This window comes from Pristis pectinata, chromosome 30, assembly GCF_009764475.1.
Source record: "Pristis pectinata isolate sPriPec2 chromosome 30, sPriPec2.1.pri, whole genome shotgun sequence".
NCBI classification, from domain to species: Eukaryota; Metazoa; Chordata; class Chondrichthyes; order Rhinopristiformes; family Pristidae; genus Pristis; species Pristis pectinata.
In genome coordinates, this window is record NC_067434.1 from 1,076,187 (window position 1) to 1,089,148 (window position 12,962).

General features: G+C 47.4%; 2 non-coding genes across 2 annotated transcripts; one reads left to right on the forward strand and one right to left on the reverse strand.

The window, feature by feature from the left end:
- The first annotated feature begins 10,402 nt into the window (after positions 1-10,402).
- trnas-gcu (transfer RNA serine (anticodon GCU)) lies at positions 10,403-10,484 on the forward strand. The gene has a single exon. It is a non-coding gene; the product is annotated as a tRNA-Ser (tRNA).
- Positions 10,485-12,230: 1,746 nt separating this feature from the next.
- trnav-uac (transfer RNA valine (anticodon UAC)) lies at positions 12,231-12,303 on the reverse strand. The gene has a single exon. It is a non-coding gene; the product is annotated as a tRNA-Val (tRNA).
- Positions 12,304-12,962: the final 659 nt, after the last annotated feature.

Here is a 12,962-nt window from a genome sequence, read left to right on the forward strand (position 1 = left end):
CAGATATCCAGTTTACATTCTCTGGCCTGCTGATCTCTCGAGAAGGTTAATCTCGAAATGCCCCGACTGGTTCCATGTACATCCGTCCAAGTGGAGGAAGAACAAGCAGATGGTGATGGATCCTGGTGAGGGGCTGACGCCACATGAGGGAGGAAGTGATGACAGACGCTGCGAGGTGACAAGTGCAAGTGACAAAAGGATGAAGATGATGAAATTTGATCGGAGAGGACGGTGGGGCGTGGAGTAAAGGGAGTGAGGTGGGAAGGGGAACTGGTGTCCCTTCCTCTGTCAATGAGTGTCTCTGTCTCTGCCTGTGCATGTCACTGACTCTCTCTGAAAGTATCCCTTCCTCTGTCCGTGAGTATACCTCTCTCTGCCTTTGACTGTTCCTTCCTGTGTCTATATGTTCCTGCCTCTGTATGAGAGTGTCCCTGCCTCTGCCTGTGAGTATCCCTGCTTCTGCCTGTGAGTGCCTCTGCCTCTATCAGTGAGTGTCTCTGCTTTCTCTGTGAGAGTTCCTGCTTCTGTCCATGAGTGTGAGTGTGTCTCTATCGCTGTCTGTGAGTATCCCTGCTTCTGTGAGTGAGTGTTCCTGTTTCTGTGTGTGAGTGCCCCTGCTTCTGCCTGTGAGTGTCCCTGCTTCCGTGTGTGTGTCCATGCATCTGCCTGTGCGCACTCAGCCTTGTTTTATGTAACTGTTTTCTTCAGTCTGTGAAAAATATTTCTCTGAGCTCCAGCCTCAACATGTGAGTGTTTGCTCTCTCCAGGTGTATAACTTTACCTTTCTCTTTGTTTGCCTTCCTCTGTTTCACTCTCCAATTTAGCCAGAGATTCCTGCTCTCTCTTTCTGTGTGCCTGCCTGTTCTTGTGTTTGTTTGACTCAGTACGTGAGTGTGTCTATCTCCATATCTATATTTGATGCCTCTGGCATTGTACGTGTGCGATTTTCTCCCTTTATTAGTGTCAACGACTTTCAACTTCCTTGCCCACATCTGTGTTTGAGTGCAGTAGCCTCTGTATGTGACTGTACCTGCCTCCCCCTGTGTATGCCTCTGTATTTGCTTGTTCCTGCCTCCATAAGCGGATCACCTTCCTTTGTCTGTATGGATTTCTTGAGCAATGTGTGTGTATTTTCTGGATCTGATTGCATCAGCCACTGAATTTAATTTTGCCAGCCTTTGGATAAGAATGTGCTAGCTCTCTCTGTGAATGTAGCTGCCTCTGCCTCAGAGTGTCCCTGCTTCAGACTGTGAATATCCCTACCTCTCTTTGTGAGTGTCCCCGCCTCTGTCAGTGAGTGTTCCTGCCCTGTTAGTGAGTGTCCCTTCCTCCGCCGTGAATTTTCCTGCCTCTGTCAGTCAGTGTCCCTGCCTCCATTTGTGAGTGTTCCACATCCCTCGGTGACTGTTCCTGCCTCTGAATCAGTGTTCACTTGTTTTGACCGTGACGCTTCCAGCATAATGCCCCCTTCTCCTCCATATTGCCCTTCTGTGCATGTCTGTGTATTTGTGTTTACCGTCTGTCTGTGTAAGTGCTTGCCTCTCCTTGGAACTGAACCTCTCTCTTCCTCTGACCCTGCCTGTCTGAAGCTGTTTGCATGAATGTGTGTTTCAGCTGAAGAATGTGAGCGTTGTTGTCTCTCTGTATGAGTAGCTGAGTACATTATCAAATGTGCATTCATCTGTCCACATGCTCTTCTGCCTCTGTGTGTGTGTGTGTGTGTGTGTGTGTGTGTGTGTGTGTGTGTGTGTGTGTGTGTGTGTGTGTGTGTGTGTGTTGGTGTGTGTGAGTGTGTGTGTGTCGGTGTGTGTGATTGTGTGAGTGTTTGTGTGTGATTGTGTGTTTGTGTATGTGTGTCTGTGTGTGTGTCTGTGAGTGTGTGTTCTTCTATTCCTTTCCTCTGTCTCTGAGCATGTCCGCCTCTTTCTGTGTTGTCCTACCTGGATGTCCGGACATACCCGCTTCTGTGGTTTTCCGATCTCTGCCTCTACCTCTTTCTCTGTTTGCTCCAGACTCTGTCTGCGACAATGTATTTCTCTCTATGGCATGCACTCTCATTATTTCCACAATTTTCCGCTTGTACACATTCTCAAATGTACATTTTTTCCTCTTTACCTCACTGCGTGCTTCCCTTTCTCTCGGTGTTTGAGTTTCCCACGACTATCAGGGCTTTCTCTCTTCTCTTTGTGTGTGTGCCTGCCTCTGTCTCGCACTGTCCTCTCTCTCTATCTCTCTCTGTCTCTCTCCATCTCGCTCTTTTTTCTCCCTCTCTCTCACTTTCGCTCTCCCTTTCTGTTTCTGTGTATGTGTTGCCATTCGGCAATGGACCCGATATGAGGTGCACCCCACAGACAGAAAGACATTGCCACTGACAGAGGATGGTACACTCAGGGGCAGTGTCAGGAAAATACAATGAAGCAGGCAAATATCTCTTTCCCTTTGTGCCTGGTTGTCTGTGCACATGTGCCCCACATTCTGTATGTCTCAGTCTTTCTCCTTGATTTGGTTTGACTGCATTTGACTTTGCGTGTGCCTGGCTGTGCATTTATGTCTACCTGCCTCTGTCTGCCCGGTGACTTTACCTGCTGAGATGCTCCTTCGTGCCTGTTAAGTTGTTTCCCCACTCGAAGGTCCAGGTAATGTGCTACTCCTGCAACAGACAACTGGAAGCTCAGGACCGCTGAGGTCATGGGTGCCGACAGCCCGTCGGCCCAGAAATGCCGCTCTGGAACGTCAGATGTTTTACGGCAGCACTGGAGGCGTGCGGGCGGTGGAGAAGGAAGGATGGAGCAAGGTCGGAATGAGAGGTGATATTCCCCGTCACTGCTTCCACTGCGGGGAACGGCTGCTGCTCACGGTGTTCGGCAAGGGAACGGGGAAGTGCACAGGCATCATGTCCCTTTGAATGCCATGTGGTAAGGAGCAGTGATTGCCACCTGTGGAACGCTGGGAGTTGTAGTTCGATAGGTGCAGGTTTGAAGAGAGCGATCCTCAGAGCTTGGAGACAAGAATGTCTCACATTGTGGAAGCAGTTTTCAACAACTCACGGAACACATGTCCCATCACAGTGCATGAACAATTGTTTGGACAATAAATTATGGTTACTGTGAGGAAGGCGGAAGTCATATGCGACAGAAAAGGCAACCTTGTGTGAATAACTCAGATTATTATTCGGTTTTTGTTTCCGACTGTGGCTGTGAGATGAACATTGACCCTGGACACAAAGGAGAACTCACGGCGTAAACATGCCTATGGATCAGGGGGAATTCCTTGACGGAATTTCTCAGTGCCAGCGCTGCGCTGCGCTACCCCAGTACTGCCCGTCTCTCATACCTTCACTTCTGACCGTGCAAATTCCCCAGCACCATCTCTCCTTATCGCAGAACCTCCAGCTATGCAGATCCCCTCAGTACTGACAATGCGGCATTTTCCCAGGACTGGAATTTTGGCAGTGGAATTGAGGCCTCCGGATAGACACTGATTCTAGATTGGACCAGTGAAAATGGTGACAAAATTAAAAAGGCTCAGTACAAGATATAAGGAAATATGTGTATTCCTTAAATGGAATATTTGAATAATTATTTGAAAAATGCAGGAATAAAATGTACTTTCGTACAACCGGTTCCAAATTAACATACGAGAGATACATTTGAAGGTTTTCTTTAACTCCACTTTCAAGACCCATCCTGTCACAATCTCTTCCATCGGACATCACTAATTTTGGATCGGAATATTCGGGTCGATGGTGTCCCGTTCACGGGACAGAGAGGAGGAAATAATCTGAGATTTCGCGTCCTTCTGATAAACCTTGGCATAAACTTCCCATCCTCATTCCCCACAAGGTGACAGACGCTCATCTAACCCGTAAGTTTATGAACGAAGCCCAAAAGCTGGTGGACGAGGACAGGCTCCCTGCTCAGCAGCTCCCATCAAATCTACTGAAAATACGGAAGAGAAAAGATGCACGAACTTTCGTGATTTGAAGCATTTGACCCAATGACCTGGCACATTTCCCATGTCATTCAGTCACGAGTAACTTTCAACGTACCCGGAACTCTCTCCTTTACAGAACGTTTGCTCCCTGTCGCTCCATAAACACTCCACCCTTCTGGTGAAAATGTAAACATTGAAAATGCTTCCAATGTTCCGCGGGCCAGGCGGCGGCTTTCATCAGCTTCCCGAAGGGAGATAAACTAGAATGTAAAGGTGGAGCGAACGCAGAATGTACTGGAACTTTAGCTCCTTCCTTCCACCGGCGCTGCCTGACTTCCTAATTGTTTCCATAGATTTTGTTTTTATTTCATATTTCCAGCATCCGCAGGGTTTTCAATAATAAGAGTGTTTTCTTTATAACACACATCTACATTTCATTGCTGAACTTGGCCAAAGATGAGGAATAACTGCGCATCCCACAGTTGTCCGCTGAAGGCGTGTCCAGCAAAGATGAAGGTGCGCTGAATTCCACTGAGCAGTTTTGCGGCAAACACTGTGATAACAAAATACAACACAGCCTTTGTGACCCCGACGTGATTCTAACACGCATCCTTCTATCTGGAGTCAGACGCGCTGCCGTTTCGCCACGAAGTCTGACGCGAGTCCTTATGTCATGGAAGAAACGTTGATGATTCGTCAGAGTGGAAGTGACGCACCCGCCGGAGAGAATTGATAATTGTGCAGCATTCCCGCTCTGTCACCCGGGCGTTTCCGGCGGAGCGCTTCCAATCCCTGCGTGAGACATGCCTGGAAGCCTCCTCCTCTTCATTGATCCCGTCCAACCCCATACGGCGGGCACTGTCTCCTGACAGCCCTTCTCATTTTCCTCTTCGTTAGATTCTTTGAGTTGAATTTAAATCAACCCTCCTTCGCCTCCGCTCCACCCTCTGAGCGTTTTATTTACCCTGATACACGGGGCTCTGGCTTACAGAGTGGTGGCTGTTTATATATCCTGGGCCCGTTTTCCATAACTTCAACCGTCGGCCTCCTGTGTTTAAGGTGACACCCATCTCGTGCTGAGAAAATACCTTGTGTGTAGCGCTGCTCTGATCCGCTCCTTCATGGCACCGTTAGAACCCGCGCCGAAGTAGGTGATGAAGTGGTGAGTAAATTCACCAGAAATTGACTTCTGAAACCCGTGGAAGCACGTTGACACCTGGCCTAGATTCTGCTTCCTCGCCCAATAGATTAATTTCCTCCATTTACGTCCTGTCATTTCCTGGTCAACGTCGTGTTGGATTCACTGTTCCAAGATAACTGGTGTTCCTCTGTTCATCAGTTTGAGTAGTGCAACGGTTATCACGTTCGCTTCACACGCTGAAGGTCCTCATTTCGACCATGGGCAGGAAATTTATCTTTGCTCCTTCTCCAGTATTTTTTCAGTGGTGTGCGTTTTCCGTCCTTTCCCATTCTCCTTGACAATTGCTGTCTGAAGGTCTTGCTGCAAAAACATGGAATACTCTTGCAGTTTGCAGACACTCGCTCAAACCTCTGTACCCAACGGTGGCCGGATGAAGGACAGGACCAGTTTTGTACCGAGAATCCGGCATGAAACACAATCGCCTCCATCGTGTTCTCGCTGTGTCTGAATCTCTCGCCATTTCTCCTTCTCACCATTCTGCTCCTCGTCGGTCTGTCTCCATCTCCGTTTCTTTCTCTTTATCTACTGAGTATACACTGTTATTGTTAATTCATCTGCCTTTCTGTTTCTTCTTTGCCTTTCAGACTTAAAACTTCGTCTCCGTGACACAGAAAGGAACTCTGGACACCACATGCAGACGGTGAAATGTGTGGGCCAGTTAAAACCCCGGGGCTTGGTTCTTCGGGAGGCACTTTCAATTGCGGCGGGATTTCCATAAAAGTTGGCGTCTGCTGAACTCTACCAATGGATTCAATCTTTTATGGATAGCGGGAACGATTTTCATTTCTATATTTCGGCCATCAGTCTCGTGCGACAAAACCAAGCAGTTATCTGGCAGTGTGTGTTGAACATTGGGCTGTTCGGATCTGCTTCTGAGGTCCGTGAGAAACAGCGTTTCTGTAGTGTAGTGGTTATCACGTTCGCCTAACACGCGTAAGGTTCCTGGTTCGAAACCAGAAAGAAATACTCTGAAATCTTTTTTGCTGAAATCAAGTAACGGGAGAGGGACACAACCGGAAATTTATTCAAGTAAATGCAGCTGTTGCTCCAACCACAACCCCGAGCCGTCCCTCACCTCCTGGCCGCCGTTTCGCTGCACACATCCTGAGACATTACCCTATCCCACCTTCTTTTGAACATGGTAAAGCCGTTGTCTTCCAAATGCCGCCCCCGTTGTTCTTGGCGTACGCACCTGCACGGCAACGGTTCCCTTTGGGCGCTGGACCCTGTTGCGGAAACCGTTCCAAACCCGGTCGGAAGTTACAGTGAATTAGTTTTCATGTGGTCCGTGTCCTTCTTCTTTCTGACTTGCTTTAAGTGAGACTTTATCAGAATGGTTCTCTCCGATGATGCTGCTGTCGTGTTGAGATTGCAACAAATTCCAGTTCAGAACGTTCTCATTTCCCCACAGCGGTTTTCTGATGTAACGGCCTCAGGGCGGCCTCAACAGCACAACTTCTTGTTCCCCGCTCACTCCCTGACTCTCTCTGTGCTTCCATACAGACGGAACTTTGAACAGCAAAATGCTATTTGTGCTTCGGCCGTTCCTACACACGCTCCATTTATAACTCCATGTTCATTTGTTCCCGATGAGTCCTTCCACTGATGCCGTGGCCGGAAAGAAGAGAAATGAGGAGAGTGTGGGAGCCGTCCGACAGGGTGATCTATGGGCAATGACTTCGGAGGCACCGCCGAACTATCCGAGAGGTGTGTAGATTCATCCTGAAGAGACAGGTGGGACACAGACTGACGCAGATCTTTGCATTTTCCTGCCTTATTTACACATCACTGTGTACATTCCCCTGCTGAAAGAGGGCTGGATGATCGGCGAGTGTTTACTGCTTGGGCAGCAGTCGTCGTATTTCATGGACATGCAGAGTCCTCTGTCAGTGCGGAGTGGAGTGAAGACTTAGGCGGCGTGTTCCAGTGACGCTTGCCGTGGTTTATGAAGTTGAGCGGGTGTCAGGTCCACTGCAAGCGCAGAATATCCCTCCTTCGATTTTGCGTATAAATAATATTCCAGCTTTGACTCTGGACTGTGAGACGAGTGCGTTTCTGATCGTTCCGATAAAGCTTTATAACAGCTGCTCAATATCCTTGCTGAAAACCTCAACAATATTATTGCAGCTTGAAAGCAGCTGATCCTGCTCATATTCCCAGGTCGGGGGTGGGGAGAGGTGGGGAGGGGGTGTGGGGATAGGGTGTCACAAGGATGGGGCCGAAGGACACAGATCTGGCTAGCATTTTACCCGGATATCCCCGTCTTTCTGTGTCTCTAACTCTTTCACACCTGGACTCCCTGTCCGCAGCTCTCTGTTCGGTTCTCTATCGTTGCATGTCAGTGCTTTTCACCTCTCCTTAATCATTATGGAACCCTGTCCCTCTCAGTCAGCAACAGAGGTGATACCTGACGTCGATAGAATGCACAATTTTTTGGGAGGCAAAGGGTGGCCGGGGAAATGTTGTTGAGGTGAAATTTCCGCCATGATCTTGCTGAATGGCGGATTATACACGTGGGACTGAAAGGCCGACTCGTGTTTACTTTGTTTTGTTTCCTGAACTTCCCCGTCGCTTTTCTCTCACTGACCATTACCTCTGTTATTTCTGTTACGTAAGTTTTGTCCCTCGCTCAGTCACTGTTTTCCTTCCCACGTCGCTGTCTTTCTCGTTATCATGGCCACTCATTCACTTCGCCTCTCTCTCTGCCTTCTAGTTCCACTGACTCTCAGACAGCACTCTCGCTGTCTTCCATTAGTGTCTCACACAGAATGTAGAATGCAGGACGTCATGGACGGATTTTCTCTCTCTCTGCAGTATGAAAACCTTGCCCTACTTATGTTTACGGCAGGACGTGTTTTGCAGCGTTTGATGCTCAGCGGACAGACCCCATAGACTCATCTCCTTGTGGCACAGGCCGGAGATTATGACTGTTCAGCCTCCAGCCTCCTCTGGCGAAACGAAGTGGATGACCTGCAATGGAAACCTCATTGTAGTACGGACGTTTTCTGTCCCTGAGGTCGGCAAGCACGGCTGGTGAATATTGGGAATGGTGACGGGGAAACAAACAAATAAACCGGAGGAGCTGTGAGAGTGCGGATGGGGTGAGAGTGTCCAGTGTCTAAAGCTATGATGGTGCGATACGAAACTGACCGCGAATAGATGAAGCTAGTTTATGGTGGGCGTTGACTTCAAGGAACGGAAAGCGGAAGGAGGTACTTGAATAATTACTTCAGTTTAAAAGGAACGGAATGAGATTGATTTTAAGTGAGAACAGAACAACAGACTGGAAGGAGATGTGGACAGGAAGGCAGAACGGCCACTGCGGGTGTTTAGAATGAGAAGTGTGACGTGATGCGCTTTAACGGACAGCAGAAAGAGGGACGATATGAACTGCATGGCGCAGTTCTCAGACCGGTGGTCTCAAGGTCTTCAACATTTATTTGCAACCTGGAATTGGAATCTTATTTGGTCGGGAGAAATAGGGGTGAGGCTGACCCTGACAGCGAACTCAGTAAAGGAACATATCCAGTAGACACAAGATATTCTACAGATGATGGAATCTGGAGTAACACACACAAAATGATGGAGGAACTCAGCAGTACAGGAAGATCATCGCCGTCGTAGGTGGATGTTAAATCCATAAGATGTATGGAAGAGCATTAAGCAATGCGGTCCATCGATTCTGCTGACAAATCAATCAAGGCTCATGTTTCCAGTCGAATTCACCCGCCTTCTGTCCGAAACCCTTCATTCCTTTACAATATAGAACACAGACATCTCTGCCGAAAATGCCCCCATTGACGGCCTCCACGACGTTCTGTGGCAACGCATTCCATGGATTCGCCACCCTCTTCATGAAGAAATTCCGACTCATCTCAGTTTTTAAGGGACGACCCTTAATTGTGAGGCTGTTCCCTCGCATCCTGGACTCGCATACCAATGAAAACGTCCTATCCACATACACTCCATCAAGGCCTTTCAGTATCTGGTAGTTTTCAAAGAGATCCCCCTCATCCTTTTGAACTTCAAGTAAAGGCAAAGATAAGTCAATCACTTCTCATATGTTGAGCCTTGCATTGTTGGGATCATTCTTGTGAACCTCCTCTGGATCCTCTCCAGGGCCAGTACATCCTTACTTGGATACGGGGCCCAGAATTGGTCACAATATTCCAAATGCCATCGGACCACCACCTTCGATAAACTCCTCAGTACATCCTTGCTTTTATGTTCTGGTCCCCTCGAAATGAATGAAAACATTGCATTTGCCTTCTTTACTACCGACTCAACCTGCAAGTAAACTTGAACGAAATCCTAAACTAGAACTCCCAAGTCAGTTTGCATCGCTGATTTCTGATTTTCACCCCTTTTCGAAAATATTCTACCCCTTTATTGTTCCTCCGGAAGTGCATCACTCCACACATCCCTGCGCTGTATTCCATCTGATACTTCTTTTCCTACTCTCCCAATCTGTACAAGTCCTTCTGCAGACTTCATGCCTCTGCGACGTATTGGTTTCTCTACCTATCTTGGTATTGGCTGCGGACTTGGCTACAATGTCAGCAGTTGCTTCATCCAGATCATATGTATATAAACAGAAAAATATTTTGTCGCAACATTGGCCCCTGCGGAACTTCATTAGTCACCAGCAGCCATCCTGAAAAGGTCCCCTTTTTCCTCACTCTCTGACTTCTGACTGTCAGCCAATCTTCTGTTCGTAAATACAATGAGAAATGTGACGTTATACAATTAAACAGAAAGCAGAAAGAGGGACAACATAAACTGTTTGACACAATTCTGAGACCGGCGGTCACATGATCTTCAACATTTCCCTGCAACCTGGAACAGGAATCTCATCTGATTGAAGTTTTCATTGGTGGTAAAAGGAAGGTTGAAGTTGACCTGGAGCGAACTCAGCAAAGGAAGATATGCTGAAAGAAATGACAGTTTGTCTGACGTAGCTTGGCTACCGACATTAAAACCCGTGCTTTGTGGTTTATATTTCAAAATATAATGCACAATTTAAAAAGTACAGAGGCATAAAGGAAAAGTGTTGAAACCATGACCGATAGGAATAAGTATGGACTTTATTGTATCGATTAAAATACTCACAATTTTGCAAGCAAAGATCAGATCGGCCTTGGGATTGGGAACGATTTGTATTTCTTTTAAACAGGATCAAAAAACGTAATTAGCATATAAATGTATATCACGTGAATCATCGTGTGGGACATCAGAGACAATCGCATCAATTCTCGAGACGCAAGAACAGACCAGGGGGCCGAGAGGTTAAGGCGATGGACTGCTAATCCATTGTGCTTTGCACGCATGGCTTCGAATCCCATCCTCGTCGTGAGCTTCCGGTTTGTCCAACGGGGTGGTGTTACCCTTTTTATAAAAATAATTCTGAGACTCAATTTTACACTGTCACACAAGTTGTTGTGGGTTTTATTTCCGAAGAAGAAAGTCCGCATTTAGAGTTTCTCACTCCACGTCAAGTAAGGGAGAGACGCTTCCCATCCATTGGACCTCTGCATGCCCCGGAGTAAACTGTGCTTCAGGACAGTATGTTCCAAAGTGAAACAAAGTAAAAAACATTTCACTGAAGCGTATTGAACTATGAACCAGAGAATATTGGAGATGTTCAATTGTTCGATGTCTTCCCAGAAATTCAGTTTTGTTGTACTGTCGATTCATACCAATTAAGGTAGAGACGCGAACGGAGTCGGGGTGTGTGGGAGTGAACAGGAAATGGATGGGGTGAAGTACAAACCGTGACAATGTATGCAGTGGTGGGGCCGGAGGGCCGAATGGTTACCCAGCTCACTTCTTCTTCCATTGTCGTTGTTCTTCCTTGCTCACTTCAAATAACCTGGAACCGTCTCCATCGTTACTGAATTCAGGGCCGCAGGATGGACATGACTATTTTGGAGGAATTTGCCAGGTTTACCTGTTTCAATGTTGCCTGCTCGTATGTTGTTTCTGCAACCACAAGCGTTGCAACAATATCGAACTGGGTGATGGACACAACGAGTCCCTCCGAGGGACCGACGGGCTCCATGTGAATATGAAGGTTACGTGACCATAACATCAGATAATAATTGGGCAATAATCACCTGAATAAAATTAAATTTGCAAATTGTAAACCTTAATTGTTACGCGACAAGGACTCTTCCAACGCCTGAAACACTGGAAGAAAGACACGCTGGATATATTTAATGTCCTGCCTCTACCAATATCGTCACCAAAGAAGTTCAGAGATTCATCAAGTTCACATTTATTTTAATTATCAAACCATACCTCTCATCTGGTGACAATGTTATAGTAGGCGATTCAGAACGAGCATTCTGAATTAGGAGTAAGTGAATGAGGGGGTGACAACGAGCTAATTATGGAGTCTCGGCCACATGTAATGTGTTATTTCTCGTGGTGTTGGGAACCTGGGCCCTGAGTACATGATCGCCATAACACTGGTGAGGCAAACGAGGGGAAGAATGTGGTGCTTTAGGTGACCCATAGAGAAGGGAAGATGATGTCTGCCTCAAGTAGTCCGCTCCACTTAAAATTAGGTTCGACCCTGAAACGTCTCACTGCAGGCTTCTCACCAAGCCAGCATGACCACATTTTGTCCGTCTGCTGGAAGGGACGAGACAGACCACGTGATCCTTCTAAATTCTGAGTCGTGAAGAAAACTGCGCCCCGTCTGCGAATTCTCTATCCGTCGCGAGCACATTCTACGTGTTGAAACACTTCAAACCGGGCAATTCTCTGTGTGCCATAAAAGTGCCTCCCATCTTCTTTTCACTTTCTGGCAGGACCCCAAACCCAGCATCATGTCTGATGCTTTTTCGTCGGTTCCTGAAAAGAATGGACTGTGTGGCCTTATGGATAAAGTTCCTGCCGTAGGAATTTCATGTGACGTCATCAGAAGAATTCAGTTCGACTGCTGTCACGTTCATTTTTTCCAACCTCAAGTGTTTGCATCCATCTGCCTCTCTTCACACGTACATCAAGCATTTTCGTCAGCTGGTGTAAATCCTCATGTGAAGGCCGAGTGTCACGTTCTTCACAAAACCTGGAAAACAAAACAATTCAACAGTGTTTCCGCCCAGGATTGAACTGGGGACCTTTCGCGTGTAAAGCGAACGTGATAACCACTACACCACAGAAACCACGAGAGGCGGCCAACACTTAATCTACTTTGCTGCGCTGCTGAGCACCGAGAGAGGCTGATGTATCCTCGTGAATTGAAACCTCCTCTTCCCCAAGCAACAAAGACCGGCCCATCATTGTTCTCCTCTTTCAGTCGGGGAATGTGCACTGTGCTGCACAAATAATGCAGGGAAATACAACATCTCTGTCACTCTAGCTTCCATCAGTCTCCTCAGGATGACCGTCCACACCTCACGCATAACTCACCGGTGTCTCCGACATTTCGCTCCACGGATTTGCTCTTTGCCAGTCTCCGACATTCACTTCACTTCCCCTCACCTCGGCGACGACGTCAATGGGACATGTGGCGGATAAATTTGTTCAACGCATGGACAGCTCTTGGAGGTTCTACGCGTGAGTTATTGGGACTTCGAGTCATGGGGCATGACGATAGACCATCCGACCCACAGAGTCCGCACTGACTGTCAGACGTACAACCACTCTGAGCTTTAATTAATCCCATTTTATTTTCCACATTTCAATCAATTTTTTTCCAGCCTCAAGCCCTCAGATACGCACCAGGGGCATTAAATAGTGGATAATTAAGCTACCTGTGGCAAAAAGAACATGCTATTTCCAGCGGCATATTTCACATGCGAGCCTGCGTCTCATCGGGGAG